This window comes from Salmo salar, unplaced genomic scaffold, assembly GCF_965601325.2.
Source record: "Salmo salar unplaced genomic scaffold, fSalSal1 ptg000412l, whole genome shotgun sequence".
Lineage (NCBI taxonomy): Eukaryota > Metazoa > Chordata > Actinopteri > Salmoniformes > Salmonidae > Salmo > Salmo salar.
The window spans coordinates 505,329-529,372 of NW_027675379.1; the positions used below are offsets into that span (position 1 = coordinate 505,329).

The 24,044-nt window shown below is 44.5% G+C and overlaps 1 long non-coding RNA gene across 2 annotated transcripts; it reads left to right on the forward strand.

The window, feature by feature from the left end:
• Positions 1-5,385: 5,385 nt before the first annotated feature.
• Positions 5,386-23,510, forward strand: LOC106589970 (uncharacterized). 2 transcript variants are annotated; one of them, XR_014391383.1, is made up of 4 exons: positions 5,386-5,545; positions 8,039-10,323; positions 10,435-10,527; positions 23,457-23,510. It is a non-coding gene; the product is annotated as an uncharacterized LOC106589970 (long non-coding RNA). The 2 variants fall into 2 exon arrangements; XR_014391382.1 differs by lacking the exon at positions 23,457-23,510 and having other exon boundaries at positions 10,435-10,806.
• Positions 23,511-24,044: the final 534 nt, after the last annotated feature.

Sequence of the window (24,044 nt, forward strand, 5' to 3'; positions counted from 1 at the left end):
AACGGGGAGAATTGAAGTGCAGGCTCAAAACCGAGTACAATAAATGTAGAAATGTACATGTATTGTCGTCACTGTGTAGTAGTCTGATCAGACAGGACAGTTTGGGGTGTGGTGGTGCTGTAGGGTGGTGTCCGTGGCAGACAGGACAGTTGGGGTGTGGTGGTGCTGTAGGCAGGGGTGAAAATCAGATATCAACTTTGGAGGGGACAATTACATTAAATTTTCTCAAGAGCAATTCCTGAGGTGGACAGCAAAAGTAGTGCTGTAACACATGGCCTACGTTGCAATATGTTAAATGTATATTGAGGAACCATAATCACTACTACTGTATAATTGATAGGTACAGTAGTTAACTGAAGGGTTGTCCCAACTTGTTCAAATGTTTAAATCATTATAATACTACTACTAATAATAGTTATAGCAGTGTTCCTTATCAGTCCAGTATGTACCAGCAATACCAAGAAAGGCCAGTAGGTGGAAATGGTGCTGTACACTGTATGCAGTTTTCGTAAATTCAATGAACATGGTGTGATCTCGTCTAAAATAATCTCCATTGAGAACCATCACAAAGTTGGTCTCCGTATTGAATTGACCTTTTAATTTTACTTTTTTCTGATACATTTATATAGTCATTAAATATGTGCCACTGGCCTGAGTCTACTACAAAAGCTTTACAAGAACAAAAAGCTAAAAATAAGTTCAGTTCTACTTCAATGAATAACCCAAATAAATCAACCAAAATATCTTTCAGTCAGTGTCTCAACTCTTCAAACAACAGCTATGGACAATTATGTCACACAAAGTATGCAATTTTAAATAAAATAACATGAAATAAATCATTAGTAAGTGTACTGTCATGTACTAAAAACTGAAAACTACTAAACAAAAGAACAAATATCATACTATACACCAGGGGTTCTCAAACAGGGGTCCATGGACCCCTAGGGGTCCCTGGTGTAATTGCAAGGGGTCCGTGGACCCCTAGGGGTCCCTGGTGTAATTGCAAGGGGTCCATGGACCCCTAGGGGTCCCTGGTGTAATTGCAAGGGGTCCATGAACCCCTAGGGGTCCCTGGTGTAATTGCAAGGGGTCCGTGGACCCCTAGGGGTCCCTGGTGTAATTGCCAGGGGTCCATGGACCCCTAGGTATCCCTGGTGTAATTGCCAGGGGTCCGTGGACCCCTAGGGGTCCCTGGTGTAATTGCCAGGGGTCCATGGACCCCTAGGGGTCCCTGGTGTAATTGCAAGGGGTCCATGGACCCCTAGGGGTCCCTGGTGTAATTGCAAGGGGTCCGTGGACCCCTAGGGGTCCCTGGTGTAATTGCAAGGGGTCCATGGACCCCCAGGGGTCCCTGGTGTAATTGCAAGGGGTCCGTGGACCCCCAGGGGTCCCTGGTGTAATTGCAAGGGGTCCGTGGACCCCTAGGGGTCCCTGGTGTAATTGCAAGGGGTCCGTGGACCCCCAGGGGTCCCTGGTGTAATTGCAAGGGGTCCGTGAAATAAAAAAGTGTAATGAACGTATTCAGTACCACAAGGTTTCCAGTAACTTTACATATAATATAGAGGGGGTGGAGGTCCCTGAGGACCGCTCAAAACCTTGCCTGCCTTGCCTCAAAATATGAAAAATATCTGATCAGCACCTCAACTTGGTCAAACAACCCCCACACCTCCACTGGAAGCCTCCTGAGGACCTCTGCTGCCTCTCCACTACTGCTACAGGGGTATTTGTTGTGAAAGAGAGGGATCTGCACTGAAAGAGAATCTATGTTCAGCTCTGGGTACTGATCTAGAGACTCATCCAACTCCCCCGTGAGAAGCGCTCTTTCCAACTTTTGCAGGACGTTTAGACTGTCCTGGTCAAAACGGTCGCCAAACTGAACCTCCACACCATCCAACACTATTCTGCCCTATAGTGATCCACTGCTTTGCCAGCTGTAACGGCTGTCGGTAGAGAGAGTAGACCAAGGCGCAGCGGAGTTAGTGTTCATCATTGAATTTAATAACAGAAAGAACACTATACGAAACAAAACAAGAAAACCGAACAGCCAAACAGTCCCGTCAGGTGCAAAACACTAAACACAAACAATTACCCACAAAACCCCAACGGAAAAACAGGCACTTATGTGTGGCTCCCAATCAGCAACAACACTCTACAGCTGTGCCTGATTGGAAGCCACACGGCCAAAATCAATGAAACAAACCAACATAGAAAAATGCACATAGAACGCCCACCCAATGTAACACCCTGGCCTAACCAAAATAAAGAACAAAAACCCCTCTCTATGGCCAGGGCGTTACAGTACCCCCCCCCCCCCAAGGTGCGGACTCCGACCGAAAAACCTGACTTTGAAGGGGAGGGTCCGGGTGGGCCTTCATACGGCGGCGGCTCAGGTGCGGGACGTGGCCTCTGCTCCACCCTCGGCGTCGCCCTCTTAGGTGTCGCACCTGGCCGCGCCAAAGGTCTGGTGGGCGACCCTGACTGCGCCTGGCTGGCGGGCGGTGATAGCTGCGCCCGGCTGGCGGGCGACCCTGGTTGCGCCCGGCTGGCTGGCGGTGATGGCTGCGCCCAGCTGGCGGGCGGTGATGGCTGCGCCCGGCTGGCAGGCGGCGATGGCTGCGCCCGGCTGGCGGGCGGCGATGGCTGCGCCCAGCTGGCGGGCGACCCTGGTTGCGCCTGGCTGGCGGGTGTCCCTGGCTGCGCCCGGCTGGCGGGCGTCCCTGGCGGCTCCGGAGGCACTGACCCAGGATTCACCAGGCTGAGGAGACATGTAAGAGGCCTGGCCCTAGGCGCAGGCACAGGACTCACCGGGCTGGCGGGCGGCTCTGACTGCTCCGGACAGGCGGGCGGCTCTGGCGGCTTCGGACAGGCGGGCGGCTCTGGCGGCTCCGGACAGGCGGGCGGCTCTGGCGGCTCCGGACAGGCGGGCGGCTCTGGCGGCTCCGGACAGGCGGGCGGCTCTGGCGGCTCCGGACAGGCGGGCGGCTCTGGCGGATCCCGCCTGTCTGGAGCCGCCAGAGCCGCCCGCCTGTCCGGAGCTGCCAGAGCCGCCCGCCTGTCATTATACAGCAGTAGACTACAGTAGACTACCACCCTCAGGTTATTATACAGCAGTAGACTACCACCCTCAGGTCATTATACAGCAGTAGACTACCACCCTCAGGTCATTATACAGCAGTAGACTACCACTACCACCCTCAGGTCATTATACAGCAGTAGACTACCACTACCACCCTCAGGTCATTATACAGCAGTAGACTACCACTACCACCCTCAGGTCATTATACAGCAGTAGACTACCACCCTCAGGTCATTATACAGCAGTAGACTACCACTACCACCCTCAGGTCATTATACAGCAGTAGACTACCACTACCACCCTCAGGTCATTATACAGCAGTAGACTACCACTACCACCCTCAGGTCATTATACAGCAGTAGACTACCACACTCAGGTCATTATACAGTAGTAGACTACCACCCTCAGGTCATTACACAGCAGTAGACTACCACCCTCAGGTCATTATACAGCAGTAGACTACCACTACCACCCTCAGGTCATTATAAGGCAGTAGACTACCACTACCACCCTCAGGTCATTCTACAGCAGTAGACTACCACCCTCAGGTCATTATACAGCAGTAGACTACCACTACCACCCTCAGGTCATTATAAGGCAGTAGACTACCACTACCACCCTCAGGTCATTATACAGCAGTAGACTACCACCCTCAGGTCATTATACAGCAGTAGACTACCACTACCACCCTCAGGTCATTATAAGGCAGTAGACTACCACTACCACCCTCAGGTTATTATACAGCAGTAGACTACCACCCTCAGGTCATTATAAGTACCACCCTCAGGTCATTATACAGCAGTAGACTACCACCCTCAGGTCATTATACAGGCAGTAGACTACCACTACCACCCTCAGGTCATTATACAGCAGTAGACTACCACCCTCAGGTCATTATACAGCAGTAGACTACCACCCTCAGGTCATTATACAGCAGTAGACTACCACTACCACCCTCAGGTCATTATACAGCAGTAGACTACCACTACCCCCCTCAGGTCATTATACAGCAGTAGACTACCACTACCACCCTCAGGTCATTATACAGCAGTAGACTACCACTACCACCCTCAGGTCATTATACAGCAGTAGACTACCACTACCACCCTCAGGTCATTATACAGCAGTAGACTACCACCCTCAGGTCATTATACAGTAGTAGACTACCACTACCACCCTCAGGTCATTATACAGCAGTAGACTACCACTACCACCCTCAGGTTATTATACAGCAGTAGACTACCACTACCCCCCTCAGGTCATTATACAGCAGTAGACTACCACTACCACCCTCAGGTTATTATACAGCAGTAGCCACTACCACCCTCAGGTCATTATACAGCAGTAGACTACCACTACCACCCTCAGGTCATTATACAGCAGTAGACTACCACTACCACCCTCAGGTCATTATACAGCAGTAGACTACCACTACCACCCTCAGGTCATTATACAGTAGTAGACTACCACCCTCAGGTCATTATACAGTAGTAGACTACCACCCTCAGGTCATTATACAGCAGTAGACTACCACCCTCAGGTCATTATACAGCAGTAGACTACCACTACCACCCTCAGGTCATTATACAGTAGTAGACTACCACCCTCAGGTCATTATACAGCAGTAGACTACCACCCTCAGGTCATTATACATGGGCACCCCTACAATTAACATGTGTTAATTGTAGGGGTGCCCATGGAGCTGGGGATCAGAAATGTCCCGTGAGAGAGAGGCAGGTTGAGGTTTCCAGGGTTATAGTAGAGCAGAGGTTGTCATATGCTGAGGCAGTGAAGAAAGTAGAGGAAGATGGGTTAAGGGGGAGGAGTGGTGAGAGTAGTGGAGATATACCAGTACAGAGGGATAGGGCAAAATGTGAAATTCATTTCAGTAAGATTGGATTTTTAGCATTTATAGCAATGGTTATGAACTGTACAGCAGGGGTGGATCTGAAGTCTCAGGAAATAGAGGTTGTGGTGGCAGCTGCAGAGAGGTATTTGGGTGTGTGGGAGACTTGACAATAGAAAGAGTAACAGGGTGTGTTAAGTGGTGATGTCCCATCCTTTCAGGGTGATGGCATGAGGTAGGAATAAATACATTTAATTAGTGGAGTAGGGGGGTGTTAATTTTATTCTATATAATTTTGAAATTAGTGAGTATAGTGTTAGATGGTAGGGTATTTATTCAGTACATTTTTTCTCTTTTTCAAGTAAAGTATAAGGGAGTTGTACTCCAGGCTAGTAGGTGGCGGTAATGCAACAAATTGGATGCCAACCGCCGTTAAACCTCAGAAGAAGAAGATTGTTGGGAACGTCATTAGACGGAAAAAGAAGGAAACTGTGTTCGAAACTAAAATCGCTAGTAACAACCAGCATCAAACGTAACATTGCTTGTCAAAATGGATATCATTTCTCGTTATGGTTTGCAGTTATGCTGGCTGTGCTTCTGCTGTCTTTCTACAACATCCGAAGGTGGGTTGCTCACACCATCGCTTAGCTAGCTTCAGAAAGCTCAGCTACCGAGCTAGCTAAGTTAGCTAGTAAACACAATGTAAGCCGGCTAGCAAAGATACATCCTGAAGTGATATAACGTTGTTAGCAATACGATGTGAAGTTATATGGTGTTATTCTCAACTTGCTATCATCTTAGATCATCCAGATGCAGGTTTATGTAGCTAACGTTAACAGACTTGTCTAGTTAAATAAACAAATAAACAATAAATGACAATTTCCAGTGACACAGTAGCTCTGCAGACCCTGTTCTACTACAGTAGCCAGCTAGCTCTGCAGACCCTGTTCTACTACAGTAGCCAGCTAGCTCTGCAGACCCTGTTCTACTTCAGTAGCCAGCTAGCTCTGCACACCCTGTTGTACTTCAGTAGCCAGCTAGCTCTGCAGACCCTGTTCTACTTCAGTAGCCAGCTAGCTCTGCAGACCCTGTTCTACTTCAGTAGCCAGCTAGCTCTGCAGACCCTGTTCTACTTCAGTAGCCAGCTAGCTCTGCAGACCCTGTTCTACTTCAGTAGCCAGCTAGCTCTGCAGACCCTGTTCTACTTCAGTAGCCAGCTAGCTCTGCAGACCCTGTTCTACTTCAGTAGCCAGCTAGCTCTGCAGACCCTGTTCTACTTCAGTAGCCAGCTTTGCACGTCTGTTATTTGATATCGCACCTCAAATGATGAGCTAGTGGACTGAGACCAGATGGGGGGGTGAAATAGGTGGTGACATGACAGTGTGTTATCAGAGGACTGAGACCAGATGGGGGGTGTAATAGGTGGTGACATGACAGTGTGTTATCAGAGGACTGAGACCAGATGGGGGGTGTAATAGGTGGTGACATGAGTGTGTTATCAGAGGACTGAGACCAGATGGGGGGTGAAATAGGTGGTGACATGACAGTGTGTTATCAGAGGACTGAGACCAGATGGGGGGTGTAATAGGTGGTGACATGACAGTGTGTTATCAGAGGACTGAGACCAGATGGGGGGTGTAATAGGTGGTGACATGACAGTGTGTTATCAGAGGACTGAGACCAGATGGGGGGTGAAATAGGTGGTGACATGACAGTGTGTTATCAGAGGACTGAGACCAGATGGGGGGTGTAATAGGTGGTGACATGACAGTGTGTTATCAGAGGACTGAGACCAGATGGGGGGTGTAATAGGTGGTGACATGACAGTGTGTTATCAGAGGACTGAGACCAGATGGGGGGTGAAATAGGTGGTGACATGACAGTGTGTTATCAGAGGACTGAGACCAGATGGGGGGTGTAATAGGTGGTGACATGACAGTGTGTTATCAGAGGACTGAGACCAGATGGGGGGGTGAAATAGGTGGTGACATGAGGGTGGGTATAATTTGTGTGTTATAAGTTTTTCATTCAGAATGAGATAACGGGTAGGGAGTGAACAATGTAATAACGTTTTTCACTCACCACGTTTATTCTGAAAAATGTCTCTCTTCGTTCTGGTAGCCTCCACCATTCCTCGTTCGTTGGTTTAGTTATTATTTCCGGTGTTCCTGCATTCGCCAGGTGAACTCTGTTGCGCCTCAATTAGGGAATCGCTATGGTTGAAATGTAACTAATGACTGCCAGCCCCAGTATTTTATTAGCTAGGTGGCTTGGACACAATTGTTACCAATGATACTGTATACACCAGCCTACTCGTACTACAGAAACATACATTGTATTTTACCAAGTTCTCTCTGTGTTAATCCTGTTTCCCAAATATATCAGCTAACTTGTGTCCGTGTCGATGTTGTTTAGTTCAAGGTGCCTAGTTAAATAAAGATGAAATAAATGAGAACATATAAAATATATGCTTTGACCTATTCCAGGTAACCTAAAGATGCTTGATTCACTACAGCTGCTTTTGAAGAACTTTCCAGTCGTTTTTGCTTTACATTCCACTCCGACTTTTGAACGTCTGTTTATTGGACATATATATTAGTGTCTAATAAAACAGAGCAACGTATGTAAAGCATCCCATCTGTTTTAAGGTTATAGTTTGTGTGATGTAGTTCCTCTTGATGTCCACTAGGTGTCAGCACAGTTTCAATAATGTCACACCAGGTTACTACATGTTTTCATGTTGTGAATACTCCATGTGTAGACCTTACAGTGAAATGCTGACTTACAAGCCCTTAACCAACAATTTCGTTTTAAGAAAAATATGTGCTAAGTAAAAAATAAGAAAAAAAAGTAACAAATACTTAAAGAGCAGCAGTAAAATCAAAATAGCGAGGCTCTATACATGGGGTACCGGTTAGTCGAGGTAATTGAGGTGTTCCTTTCAAGTCCAGTGGTGTAAATTACTTAACAAAAATGTATTTAAACTACTCCACTACATTCCGTTTATATATCTGGTTATTTTGTATCTGTACTTTTACTCTTTATGTTTCTTTACAACTTTAAATTTTACTTCACTACATTTCTAAATAAAATAATGTATTTTTTACTGCATACAGTTTCCCTGGCACACAAAAGTACTTGTTTCATTTCGAATGCTAAGCCGGACAGGAAAATGGTCCAATTCACACACTGATCAAGACAACATCCCTGGTCGTCCCTACTGCCTCTGATCTGGAGGACTCACTAAACAGAGAACATCCCTGGTCATCCCTACTGCCTCTGATCTGGAGGACTCACTAAACAGAGAACATCCCTGGTCATCCCTACTGCCTCTGATCTGGAGGACTCACTAAACAGAGAACATCCCTGGTCGTCCCTACCGCCTCTGATCTGGAGGACTCACTAAACAGGGAACATCCCTGGTCATCCCTACTGCCTCTGATCTGGAGGACTCACTAAACAGGGAACATCCCTGGTCATCCCTACTGCCTCTGATCTGGAGGACTCACTAAACAGAGAACATCCCTGGTCATCCCTACTGCCTCTGATCTGGAGGACTCACTAAACAGAGAACATCCCTGGTCATCCCTACTGCCTCTGATCTGGAGGACTCACTAAACAGAGAACATCCCTGGTCATCCCTACTGCCTCTGATCTGGAGGACTCACTAAACAGAGAACATCCCTGGTCATCCCTACTGCCTCTGATCTGGAGGACTCACTCACTAAACAGAGAACATCCCTGGTCCTCCCTACTGCCTCTGATCTGGAGGACTCACTAAACAGAGAACATCCCTGGTCCTCCCTACTGCCTCTGATCTGGAGGACTCACTAAACAGAGAACATCCCTGGTCATCCCTACTGCCTCTGATCTGGAGGACTCACTAAACAGAGAACATCCCTGGTCCTCCCTACTGCCTCTGATCTGGAGGACTCACTAAACAGAGAACATCCCTGGTCATCCCTACTGCCTCTGATCTGGAGGACTCACTAAACAGAGAACATCCCTGGTCATCCCTACTGCCTCTGATCTGGAGGACTCACTAAACAGAGAACATCCCTGGTCATCCCTACTGCCTCTGATCTGGAGGACTCACTAAACAGAGAACATCCCTGGTCATCCCTACTGCCTCTGATCTGGAGGACTCACTAAACAGAGAACATCCCTGGTCATCCCTACTGCCTCTGATCTGGAGGACTCACTAAACAGAGAACATCCCTGGTCATCCCTACTGCCTCTGATCTGGAGGACTCACTAAACACATGCTTCATTTGTAAATGATGTCTGATTGTTGGAGTGTTCCCCTGGTTATTTCTTAAATAAAATAACAAGAGAATCGTGCTGTCTGGTTTGCTTAATATATGGAAGGTCAAATCATTTATACTTTTACCACTGATACTTAAGTATATTTTAGCAATGACGTTTACTTAGTATTTTACTGGGTGACTTTCACTTTTACTTGAGTCATTTTCTATTAACATCATCTTATTATTGTACCTTTTTCCCTTCATTTGCCTCCTACTGTCTATAAGCTGTCATAACATGTGGGTTTTTTCATGGGGACCAGGTATCGGAACGCCTTTGAAGGATCTACAAAGCCCCCAGGTAAAAGTTGGCTTTTGCAGACAAGGATTGTATTGTTACTCCACGACATAATATGTTATCACAACTCTATTAAAAGGACATTCTACACAAGGTGTCACTTCATTCCTTCTATTTGATGGGAACTCCTGTTTAGGAATGGGGAACGAGTGCTATCTCTCTGGGGGAAAAAACATGTTTATACCTATGCAGTACCTTTACCAATAATAATAATAAACCTCTACTTTAGTAAAGTTAATAATTATGACAGGTGTGTTGTAATAAAAATGAGTGGTGTCCACTGACTAAATGCAGTCTTTCTGGAAAACCCAGATATTCACAAAGTGTTTGATGAATGACACGTTGCCTCTTCATGCAAAATAGATTTGACCTTTAAAATTCAATGAAGCTGCTTTATTTTCAGGGTTTAGTGAAGGTGGGTCATTTTTTACCCTTGGGACAATGGGAGTAAACAGACTGCTAAGACTACACAAGGGTTAAGTCAAGTATTTACAAGGTGTCTAGTCATTTCTGGTGGTTAATGTCTAATTGACCACACATTAGTGCAAGTTGAAGTGTTGTCAGTGCTACACAGGTGTCTGTAGTCTAGGTGCTCGTTATAAGTGCTTGAAATCATAGATTGCCGTGTTCCAGAGCATCAAGACTGTGATCGAAGGGTGAATTGTGACTGAATTACTGAGCTACAAATAATATGAAGTAGTTATTTATAAGTCAAGGTTACTCTACATCACTCTCGACTCGCCTTGAAAGTCATCTGCAATGTGGAACGTCCAACAATTCATTGACACAGTTGTGACTGGTAAGGTTTATTTGTTATAGCATCACATTTTACACTAAACATGCCAAAATTCATATAAAGATAATTGTAACATACACATGCCATTGTCATGTCTCATTGTTCCTCCTCCAGACTCCTTCATAGCCGTCGGCCAGCTCTTTCACATCCACCATCTAATTGAGGTGAAAGGACAGAAATGTTGAAAGTGTGTTTTCTGCAGCACCAGTAAGGACCGTTCTCCTATGATGTAGTCGACCCTATCAGAAAACATTTACTCACTTTTTGCTTTTATACAAAAAACATGCCATTTCTCCATTTTGGTGAAAAGTGGGCCATTAGCTAAACCACAACCTTCCTGTCCAAAGACCTTCATGAACTACTGAAACTATATCTGACAGTTTGGGGAGGAATTCATTCTAACGGGTGAAAATGAACCAGGTCTTTTCTGTGTATGTGCCGGTCTTTAAGCATAAATGTAAATATATAAAATATACTAATAATGCATATAGTCTCTGGTTATCGGTGATACTTCCCATTCTGCACAATTGTGACCTTTGACCCCTTGCACGTGGTCTTAAATGTCCACATTCTGGATGACATCCTGCCAGACTTTGTTGGTATTTCACTGTTTGATCTAGCATGTGACTGTTTTTCCCCCCCAGCACTTGTCCCATGTTGGCTGGCCCACTATGCAGTTAAATGGAAAGGTTTTTCCCCAGCACTTGTCCCATGTTGGCTGGCCCACTATGCAGTTAAATGGAAAGGTTTTCTCCCCAGCACTTGTCCCATGTTGGCTGGCCCACTATGCAGTTAAATGGAAAGGTTTCTCCCCAGCACTTGTCCCATGTTGGCTGGCCCACTATGCAGTTAAATGGAAAGGTTTTTCCCCAGCACTTGTCCCATGTTGGCTGGCCCACTATGCAGTTAAATGGAAAGGTTTTTCCCCCCCAGCACTTGTCCCATGTTGGCTGGCCCACTATGCAGTTAAATGGAAAGGTTTCTCCCCAGCACTTGTCCCATGTTGGCTGGCCCACTATGCAGTTAAATGGAAAGGTTTTTCCCCAGCACTTGTCCCATGTTGGCTGGCCCACTATGCAGTTAAATGGAAAGGTTTTTCCCCAGCACTTGTCCCATGTTGGCTGGCCCACTATGCAGTTAAATGGAAAGGTTCTACAGATGTAGACGTGTGAATTGGGATGAGGGGAAATGACAATCAATGACAACTGAAATAGCAAACATTATCTGTATATCGCTATATTTGTTCTTGTAGATGTACTTTGAATATGTTTAATATGTGGGGGAAGCATTTCATTTGTAGTCTTTCTTAATTTGTCGTTTTCAGTGGCCTGTGAATATTTGTACATAATTTGGTCGGATGTCTGTGTAACTAATAACTAATTATCATGATTTCAATTCAGTTTAATGACATCACTCACTTCTCCTGAAGGGCGCACATAATACCATTCACTATTCACCATAAATGTAAAAGCATTAGATTGGCTATGCATTAGTATATATGTTATATATTAGTATATATATATATGCATTAGTATATATGTTATATAGTATATATGTTATATATTAGTATACCAATTCTCTCAACCAGCTTCATGAGGTAATCACTTGGAAAATATATTTTGATTTGTTTAACACTTTTTTTGGTTACAACTATACAGTATGTGTTATTTCATAGTTTTCATGTCTTTACTATTATTCTGTAGAAAATAGCATAAATGAAGGAAACCCCTTCCCCTCACACATGGTTTAGATGGTAAATATTTATGTTCCCTTAGAGGTTCATCACGTCAGCTAAAGGGAATATGTTCCATCATCTATGTTTATTTACATTAGTGCAAATGGTCCACTGATATTGGTGTAATTTCTCACCCCTTTTGGCTGGAAGTTAATTTCCCCTCAGGGGGACACATTTGTTATTATGAAGGTAATTTGTGTAGAATGTACTTTTCCCACTCATTCCCCCCATCTCTTTACATTGCTGATTTATATGCAGTGGCCCAGACCTCAAACCCAATGAAAGTCATGGGGGGAAATGAGGCTGAACGCTACACACACACACACACACACGTAAACACACCAGCGCACACACACACACCAGCGCACACATCTACAGGAAGAGAGAGGGAAAGAGTGTCTGTGTGTTTACACGTGCACTTGTTTTATGTCTGTGCCTTTTCATGTGTGTACACGTGTTAGACTTCCTGTTTGTCCTCGTTCAATGCTGTTGTTTCCCCTTCTAGCAGATACTGTGTGAACTAATTTAAATACTATTGGTATATAAATTAGAGTAGTGTTTAACCAAAATGTGATACAGCACTGTGTGTAATTACAAACTGTATGGAGAAACAGTCATGTAGAAAACGCTACAGAAACAAACAACTATTTAATAATTGGGATGCACTGCCACCTGGTGGTTTCAAAGAGAACACTAGTGTTTCCCCCAGACATCCCTGTCTGATGCTAGAGGTGATACTATCCTACGTTATATTATCTCTACCAGCTCATTAAATATCTCTGTAAATTGCAGTTGACCAACAAGGCTGTAATTAAGTATATACTAGTTTAATGGCTCTCAATAATATAGTCATCCTCAACCACAGGCACACTCTCATACATGCATAGAACAGCTCAAGCAAACCTATAAACACATACCGTATGTACAATCATGCTGCATACACACATACAAAATGGGAGTCCTGCAGTAGACAGTTAGCCGATACAGATGGGGGCTGGAACGAGCTGCAACAAACACTCAAAACAGGACAGTTTGATCTCCGTCTCTTCATTCAAAGACTCAATCATAGACACTCTTACTGACAGTTGTGGCTGCTTTGCGTGATGTATTGTTGTCTCTACCTTCTTGCCCTTTTTGCTGTTGTCTTACATATAGTAAATAACATTTAAAAGACAACACTGACAGGACTCTACACACTGGCAGGACTCTACACACTGGCAGGACTCTACACACTGGCAGGACTCTACACACTGACGGGACTCTACACACTGACGGGACTCTACACACTGACGGGACTCTACACACTGACGGGACTCTACACACTGACGGGACTCTACACACTGGCAGGACTCTACACACTGGCAGGACTCTACACACTGACGGGACTCTACACACTGACGGGACTCTACACACTGACGGGACTCTACACACTGGCAGGACTCTACACACTGGCAGGACTCTACACACTGGCAGGACTCTGACAGGACCCTACACACTGACAGGACTCTACACTCTGACGGGACTCTACACACTGACAGGACTCTACACACTGACAGGACTCTACACACTGACAGGACTCTACACACTGACAGGACTCTACACACTGACGGGACTCTACACACTGACGGGACTCTACACACTGACGGGACTCTACACACTGACGGGACTCTACACACTGACAGGACTCTACACACTGACAGGACTCTACACACTGACAGGACTCTACACTCTGACGGGACTCTACACACTGACGGGACTCTACACACTGACGGGACTCTACACACTGACAGGACTCTACACACTGACGGGACTCTACACACTGACGGGACTCTACACTCTGACGGGACTCTACACTCTGACGGGACTCTACACACTGACGGGACTCTACACACTGACGGGACTCTACACTCTGACAGGACTCTACACACTGACAGGACTCTACACACTGACAGGACTCTACACTCTGACAGGACTCTACACACTGACAGGACTCTACACACTGACAGGACTCTACACACTGACAGGACTCTACACTCTGACAGGACTCTACACACTGACAGGACTCTACACACTGACAGGACTCTACACACTGACAGGACTCTACACACTGACAGGACTCTACACACTGACACTGGGGATAATGGGGAAGATGGGCGGCACCTGGAGGGGGGTGGAGACAATCACAAAGACAGGTGAAACAGATCAGTGTGTGACAACGAGAGGAAGAGGAGGAAGTCTTGGCGCCCGTCTGGGCATCTTGGCGCCCGTCGTTCTATAGTGGACCTTACTGGTGTTCTATAGTGGACCTTACTGGTGTTCTATAGTGGACCTTACTGGTGTTCTATAGTGGACCTTACTGGTGTTCTATAGTGGACCTTACTGGTGTTCTATAGTGGACCTTACTGGTGTTCTATAGTGGACCTTACTGGTGTTCTATAGTGGACCTTACTGGTGTTCTATAGTGGACCTTACTGGTGTTCTATAGTAGACCTTACTGGTGTTCTATAGTGGACCTTACTGGTGTTCTATAGTGGACCTTACTGGTGTTCTATAGTGGACCTTACTGGTGTTCTATAGTGGACCTTACTGGTGTTCTATAGTGGACCTTACTGGTGTTCTATAGTGGACCTTACTGGTGTTCTATAGTGGACCTTACTGGTGTTCTATAGTGGACCTTACTGGTGTTCTATAGTGGACCTTACTGGTGTTCTATAGTGGACCTTACTGGTGTTCTATAGTGGACCTTACTGGTGTTTTATAGTAGACCTTACTGGTGTTCTATAGTGGACCTTACTGGTGTTTTATAGTAGACCTTACTGGTGTTCTATAGTGGACCTTACTGGTGTTCTATAGTGGACCTTACTGGTGTTCTATAGTGGACCTTACTGGCGTTCTATAGTGGACCTTACTGGCGTTCTATAGTGGACCTTACTGGCGTTCTATAGTGGACCTTACTGGCGTTCTATAGTGGACCTTACTGGTGTTCTATAGTGGACCTTACTGGTGTTCTATAGTGGACCTTACTGGTGTTCTATAGTGGACCTTACTGGTGTTCTATAGTGGACCTTACTGGTGTTCTATAGTGGACCTTACTGGCGTTCTATAGTGGACATTACTGGTGTTCTATAGTGGACCTTACTGGTGTTCTATAGTGGACCTTACTGGTGTTCTATAGTGGACCTTACTGGTGTTCTATAGTGGACCTTACTGGCGTTCTATAGTAGACCTTACTGGCGTTCTATAGTAGACCTTACTGGTGTTCTATAGTAGACCTTACTGGTGTTCTATAGTGGACCTTACTGGCGTTCTATAGTAGACCTTACTGGCGTTCTATAGTAGACCTTACTGGCGTTCTATAGTGGACCTTACTGGTGTTCTATAGTGGACCTTAAACTGGGATAGCTTGGTAACATCAGGGGGGGTGAGTTTAAACAGGGATAGCTTGGTAACAACAGGGGGGGTGAGTTTAAACAGGGATAGCTTGGTAACATCGGGGGGGGGGTGAGTTTAAACAGGGATAGCTTGGTAACATCGGGGGGGGTGAGTTTAAACAGGGATAGCTTGGTAACATCAGGGGGGGTGAGTTTAAACAGGGATAGCTTGGTAACATCAGGGGGGGGGTGAGTTTAAACAGGGATAGCTTGGTAACATCAGGGGGGGTGAGTTTAAACAGGGATAGCTTGGTAACATCAGGGGGGGTGGTGAGTTTAAACAGGGATAGCTTGGTAACATCAGGGGGGGGTGAGTTTAAACAGGGATAGCTTGGTAACTAACATCAGGGGGGGGGGTGAGTTTAAACAGGGATAGCTTGGTAACATCAGTCAACCACGATAGTGGACAGGTACAGTACACACCCTACCTAGTACCCTACCTAGCACCCTCACTAATGCACTACCTAGCACAATACCTAGTACTCTATCTAGATACCACTCCATGTCTACTATAGATATCAGACCACTAGAATATCAGACCACTAGATACCACTCCATGTCTACTATAAATATCAGACCACTAGAATATCAGACCACTAGATACCACTCCATATCAACTATAGATATCAGACCACTAGAATATCAGACCACCAAATACCACTCCATGTCTACTATAGATATCAGACCACTAGATACCACTCCATGTCTACTATAGATATCAGACCACTAGAATATCAGACCACTAGATACCACTCCATGTCAACTATAGGTAAATTCATTAGCATGAAGTTCGATACCCATATGACCCCACTCAACCCCAGGGGCCAAGTGTCAACATTCAATCTAACCTGGGGCCTGACGTATCAACATTCAATCTAACCTGGGGCCTGACGTGTCAACATTCAATCTAACCTGGGGCCTTACGTATCAACATTCAATCTAACCTGGGGCCTGACGTATCAACATTCAATCTAACCTGGGGCCTTACGTATCAACATTCAATCTAACCTGGGGCCTGACGTATCAACATTCAATCTAACCTGGGGCCTTACGTATCAAATCAAATTCAAATCAAATCAAATGTATTTATATAGCCCTTCGTACATCAGCTGATATCTCAAAGTGCTGTACAGAAACCCAGCCTAAAACCCCAAACAGCAAGCAATGCAGGTGAAATAACACGGTGGCTAGGAAAAACTCCCTAGGAAAAACTCCCTAGAAAGGCAAAAACCTAGGAAGAAACCTAGAGAGGAACCAGGCTATGAGGGGTGGCCAGTCCTCTTCTGGCTGTGCAGGGTGGATATTATAACAGAACATGGTCAAGATGTTAAAATGTTCATAAATGACCAGCATGGTCAAATAATAATAATCATAGTAGTTGTCGAGGGTGCAACAAGCACGTCCGGTGAACAGGTCAGGGTTCCATAGCCGCAGGCAGAACAGTTGAAACTGGAGCAGCAGCACGGCCAGGTGGACTGGGGACAGCAAGGAGTCATCATGCCAGGTAGTCCTGAGGCATGGTCCTAGGGCTCAGGTCCTCCGAGAGAAAGACAGAAAGAGAGAATTAGAGAGAGCATATTTAAATTCACACAGGACACCGGATAAGACAAGAGAAATACTCCAGATGTAACAGACTGACCCTAGCCCCCCGACACAAACTACTGCAGCATAAATACTGGAGGCTGAGACAGGAGGGATCAGAAGACACTGTGGCCCCATCCGATGATACCCCCGGACAGGGCCAAACAGGCAGGATATAACCCCACCCACTTTGCCAAAGCACAGCCCCCACACCACTAGAGGGATGTCTCCAACCACCAACTTACCATCCTAAGACAAGGCCGAGTATAGCCCACAACGATCTCAGCCATGGCACAACCCAAGGGGGGGCGCCAACCCAGACAGGAAGACCACGTCAGTGACTCAACCCACTCAAGTGACGCACCCCTCCCAGCAACGGCATGGAAGAACACCAGTAAGCCAGTGACTCAGCCCCTGTAATAGGGTTAGAGGCAGAGAATCCCAGTGGAAAGAGGGGAACCGGCAAGGCAGAGACAGCAAGGGCGGTTCGTTGCTCCAGCCTTTCCGTTCACCTTCACACTTCTGTGCCGGACTATACTTAATCATAGGACCTACTGAAGAGATAAGTCTTCAGTAAAGACTTAAAGGTTGAGACTGAGTCTGCGTCTCTCACATTGGTAGGCAGACCATTCCATAAAAATGGATCTCTATAGGAGAAAGCCCTACCTCCAGCCGTTTGCTTAGAAATTCTAGAGACAATAAGGAGGCCTGCGTCTTGTGACCGTAGCGTACGTGTAGGTATGTACGGCAGGACCAAATCGGAAAGATAGGTAGGAGCAAGCCCATGTAATGCTTTGTAGGCTAGCAGTAAAACCTTGAAATCAGCCCTTGCCTTAACCAGCCCGTCTGGTGTTCAACCTTCCCAAGTTCTCTCACGTCACCCCGCTCCTCCGCTCTCTCCACTGGCTTCCAGTTGAAGCTCGCATCCGCTACAAGACCATGGTGATTGCCTACGGAGCTGTGAAGGGAACGGCACCTCCATACCTTCAGGCTCTGATCAGGCCCTACACCCAAACAAGGGCACTGCGTTCATCCACCACTGGCCTGCTGGCCCCCCTACCTCTGAGGAAGCACAGTTCGCGCTCAGCCCAGTCAAAACTGTTCGCTGCTCTGGCACCCCAATGGTGGAACAAGCTCCCTCACGACGCCAGGACAGCGGAGTCAATCACCACCTTCCTGAAACCCCACCTCTTTAAGGAATACCTAGGATAGGATAAAGTAATCCTTCTAACCCCCCCCCCCCCTTAAAAGATTTAGATGCATAAATTATTAGATATTTTTGGATCTTGTGATATTTAATGGCATCTATGGTTTGACCTCAGAAGTCACAACAATTTCTAAGAAAGTGGTTGTTCCACTGGATATCATAAGGTGAATGCACCATTTTGTAAGTCGCTCTGGATAAGAGCGTCTGCTAAATGACTTAAATGTAAATGTAAATGTAAACCTCTTACATCTAGACGTTCCGCTAGCGGAACACCTGCTCCAATATCCAATGATAGGCGTGGCGCGAATTACAAATTCCTCAAAAATACAAAAACTTCAATTTTTCAAACATATGACTATTTCACAGCATTTTAAAGACAAGACTCTCCTTTATCTAACCACACTGTCCGATTTCAAAAAGGCTTTACAGCGAAAGCAAAACATTAGATTATGTCAGCAGAGTACCAAGCCAGAAATAATCAGACACCCATTTTTCAAGCTAGCATATAATGTCACAAAAACCCAGAAGACAGCTAAATGCAGCACTAACCTTTGATGATCTTCATCAGATGACACACCTAGGACATTATGTTATACAATACGTGCATGTTTTGTTCAATCAAGTTCATATTTATATCAAAAAACAGCTTTTAACATTAGCATGTGACGTTCAGAACTAGCATACCCCCCGCAAACTTCCGTGGAATTTGCTAACAATTTACTAAATTACTCACGATAAACGTTCACAAAAAGCATAACAATTATTTTAAGAATTATAGATACAGAACTCCTCTATGCACTCGATATGTCCGATTTTAAAATAGCTTTTTGGTGAAAGCACATTTTGCAATATTCTAAGTACATAGCCCAGGCATCACAGGGCTAGCTATTTAGACACCCGGCAAGTTTAGCACTCACCAATATCAGATTTACTATTATAAAAGTTTGATTACCTTTTGTTGTCTTCGTCAGAATGCACTCCCAAGACTGCTACTTCAATAAGAAATGTTGGTTTGGTCCAAAATAATCCATCGTTATATCCGAATAGCGGCGTTTTGTTCGTGCGTCCCAGACACTATCTGAAATGGTAAATTAGGGTCGCGCGCATGGCGCAATTCGTGACAAAAAAAATCTAAATATTCCATTACCGTACTTCGAAGCATGTCAACCGCTGTTTAAAATCCATTTTTATGCAATATATCTCGGAAAAAAGCGACAATATTCCGACCTGGAATCTCCTTTTTGGCAAACAGAGGGAAAATCACAAAGACGGGGGCAGCCAGGGCACGCGCCTAAGCCCACAGTCCCTTGATCGACCACTTGAGAAAGGCGATAATGTGTTTCAGCCTGGGGCTGGGATGACGACATTCTGTTTTTTCCCGGGCTTTGAGCGCCCATGGAAGACGTAGGAAGTGTCACGTTAGAGCAGAGATCCTTTGTAAAAGATAGAGATGGCAAAGAAGTTCAAGAAATGGTCAGACAGGCCACTTCCTGTAAAGGAATCTCTCAGGTTTTGACCTGCCATTTGAGTTCTGTTATACTCACAGACACCATTCAAACAGTTTTAGAAACTTCGGAGTGTTTTCTATCCAAAGCCAATAATTATATGCATATTCTAGTTACTGGGCAGGAGTAGTAACCAGATTAAATCGGGTACGTTTTTTATCCAGCCGTGAAAATACTGCCCCCTAGCCATAACAGGTTAACAGGAAGCCAGTGTAGGGAGGCTAGCACTGGAGTAATATGATCAAATTTTTTGGTTCTAGTCAGGATTCTAGCAGCCGTATTTAGCACTAACTGAAGTTTCTTTAGTGCTTTATCCGGGTAGCCGGAAAGTAGAGGATTGCAGTTGTCCAGCCTAGAAGTAACAAAAGCATGGATTAATTTTTCTGCGTCATTTTTGGACAGAAAGTTTTTGATTTTTGCAATGTTACGTAGATGGAAAAAAGCTGTCCTTGAAACAGTCTTGATATGTTCTTCAAAAGAGAGATCAGGGTCCAGAGTAACGCCGAGGTCCTTCACAGTTTTATTTGAGACGACTGTACAACCATCCAGATTAATTGTCAGATTCAACAGAAGATCTCTTTGTTTCTTGGGACCTATCAACATTCAATCTAACCTATCAAGTGTCTGTGGCGGATGAATCAGAATTAGTTGGGTAACATAGATAATTAAGATGTCTTATCTGTATAATGTGCAGATGTGATATACTTGTTATTAGAATGTATCCCTTCGGACTCTGGTGTTGGCAGTTGCACTTCTTCCCTCAGCTGGGGCTCAGTAACACTGGGGCTCAGTAACACTGGGGCTCAGTAACACTGGGGCTTAGTCACACTGGGGCTCAGTCACACTGGGGCTCAGTCTCACTGGGGCTCAGTCACCTGGGGCTCAGTCACACTGGGGCTCAGTCACACTGGGGCTCAGTCACCTGGGGCCCAGACAGAGGAGAAGTCAGGCTTGTCTTTCACATATCCCTGCTGCTATGCAGAATATCAGGAAGGGAAGAGGACAGGATGGAACATTGTCTTCATATGTGAATGTATCTGTTAACCTGTTAGGGCTAGGGGGCAGCATTTGCACGTCTGGATAAAAAAAATGTACCCGATTTAATCTGGTTACTAATCCTACCCAGTAACTAGAATATGCATATACTTATTATATATGGATAGAAAACACTCTAAAGTTTCTAAAACTGTTTGAATGGTGTCTGTGAGTATAACAGAACTCATTTGGCAGGCAAAACCCTGAGACATTTTCTGACAGGAAGTGGATACCTGATGTGTTGTATTACCTTTAAACCTATCCCATTGAAAAACACAGGGGCTGAGGAATATTTTGGCACTTCCTATTGCTTCCACTAGATGTCACCAGCCTTTACAAAGTGTTTTGAGTCTTCTGGAGGGAGATCTGACCGAACAAGAGCCATGGAACGATGATGTCCCATTAGACACCTGGCGCGCGAGTTCATGTTGGGTACCCTCGTTCCAATACGTTATAAAAGAGTATGCATTCGTCCACCTTGAATATTATTCATGTTCTGGTTAAAAAAGGCCCTAATGATTTATGCTATACAACGTTTGACATGTTTGAACGAACGGAAATATATTTTTTCCCCTCGTTCATGACGAGAAGTCCGGCTGGCTTAGATCATGTGCTAACAAGATGGAGATTTTTGGACATAAATGATGAGCTTTTTTGAACAAAACTACATTCGTTATGGACCTGTGATACCTGGAAGTGACATCTGATGAAGAGAATCAAAGGTAATGGATTATTTACATAGTATTTTCGATTTTAGATCTCCCCAACATGACGTCTAGTCTGTATCGCAACGCGTATTTTTCTGGGCGCAGTGCTCAGATTATTGCAAAGTGTGATTTCCCAGTAAGGTTATTTTTAAATCTGGCAAGTTGATTGCGTTCAAGAGATGTAAATCTATAATTCTTTAAATGACAATATAATATTTTACCAATGTTTTCTAATTTTAATTATTTAATTTGTGACGCTGACTTGACTGCCGGTTATTGGAGGGAAACGATTTCCTCAACATCAATGCCATAGTAAAACGCTGTTTTTGGATATAAATATGAACTTGATAGAACTAAAAATGCATGCATTGTCTAACATAATGTCCTAGGAGTGTCATCTGATGGAGATTGTAAAAGGTTAGTGCATCATTTTAGCTGGTTTTATGGTTTTGGTGACCATGTCTTTGAATTGACAAAACATTACACACAACTCTTGTAAATGTACTGTCCTAACATACTCTAAATTTATGCTTTCGCCGTAAAACCTTTTTGAAATCGTAAAACGTGGTTAGATTAAGGAGATGTTTATCTTTCAAAGGGTGTAAAATAGTTGTATGTTTGAAAAATTTGAATTTTGACATTTATTTGGATTCAAATTTGCCGCTCTTGAAATGCACCTGCTGTTGATGGAGTGCACCACGGGTGGCACGCTAGCGTCCCACCTAGCCCCAAGAGGTTAAGTCGACTAGGGGGGGGTGGATCTTTGCTATAAAATATCTCAGTAGCCGTTGTGTTGTCACTCTAAACGGATCATTCGAAATGGTGAATCGTTGAAAGTCATTGCTATTGCAAAGCTCTTATTATTAAAGATCTAGTTATAAGTATAACTCTGACTGTGTGAAGTTTGTTTCTCCTCATTTGGTAATGCAGAAATGAACCACCACATGTCTCAGAGTAGAAGTGTTCCTCTCGGATCAGTTTTGCAGTTTACAACAAGAATGAGATTATAGACACATCCTAGATCAGCAATTACTGTGAGATGATTTGTGGATGAAGTCCCAGGTCCCCCTCTGTCCATGTTCTGATGTTCATTTGGATCTTAACATGCCTTTTGGGGGCCCTAACTGAGATTTTGTTGGGGTGCCCCCCACCTCACTGGCAAAACATTTTACCTCCCCCTCCCTCCTGACGGTGGAGTGAAATAGACATTTATAATACATTTCATGCAATTAGACTCATTTTGCCATGGAGCAGTATTGCAGGGAATTTCCTGCGATTCTACACATTTTGCCAAGACTTATGTTTGTTAACCATATCTGAGAGTGACTTAACAAAATTGGTATTGGGGCATTATTACCAGAAGTTTAGACAACTGGCTAGACTAACTTACCAATCTAAATGTTTGTAGCTGACATGTGACTCAGTGACTTACACAACTTGTTCTGATATTTATTATATACATTTTTAAGATTGTGTTTTCTATTGTTAGGTATTACTGTGTATGTGGGAGCTACAAACAAACCTTTTGTTGGGTATTACTGTGTATGTGGGAGCTACAAGCCTTTTTGAAATCGGACAATGTGTTTAGATTAACGAGAGTCTTATCTTTCAAATGGTGTAAAATAGTCGTATGTTTGAAATATTGAAATTATAGCATTTTTGAGGTTTCGAATTTCGCGCCACGCTCTACCACTGGCTGTTGAATAGAGTGGGACGCTCACGTCCCACCTAGCCCAGAGAAGTTAAAATGTAACTAAATGACTGCCAGCTCCAATATTTTATTAGCTAGGAGGCCTACTCGTACTACAGAAACATACAATGTATTTTGCCAAGTTCTCTCTGTGTTAATCCTGTTGCCCAAATATAGCAGGTAACTTATGTCTGTGTTGAAGATGTTGTTGAGTTGTATTTAATATATGCTTTGACCTATTTCAGGTAACCTCAAGATACTTCACTCACTACAGCTGCTTTTGAAGAACTTTCCAGGCGTTTGTGATTTACATTCCAACTTTTGAAATGTCTCCTTGATTGGACATATTTAGCTAATAAAAAAGAACAATATATAAAGCATGCATCTGTTTTAAGGTTATTGTGTTTGTGTGTGTGGTGTAGTTCCTCTTGGTGTCCACTAGGTGGCATTACAGTTTCAATATTGTCACACCAGGTTTTCATGTGTAACAATGTTCCTTTTAAGTCCAGTGGTGTAAATTACTGAAGTAAAAATACTTTAAAGTACTACTTAAGTCGTTTTTTGGTGTATCTGTATTTATATTTATAAAATGTATATTTTGACAACTTTTACTTTTGCAAAAATTCTAGATCACCTTTACTCCACACAGAGACGCGTACAAAGCTCTCCCTCGCCCTCCATTTGGTAAATCCGACCACAACTCTATCCTCCTGATTCCTGCTTACAAGCAAAAATTATAGCAGGAAGCACCAGTGACTCTGTCTATAAAAAAAGTGGTCAGATGAAGCAGATGCTAAACTACAGGACTGTTTTTCTATCACAGACTGGAACAT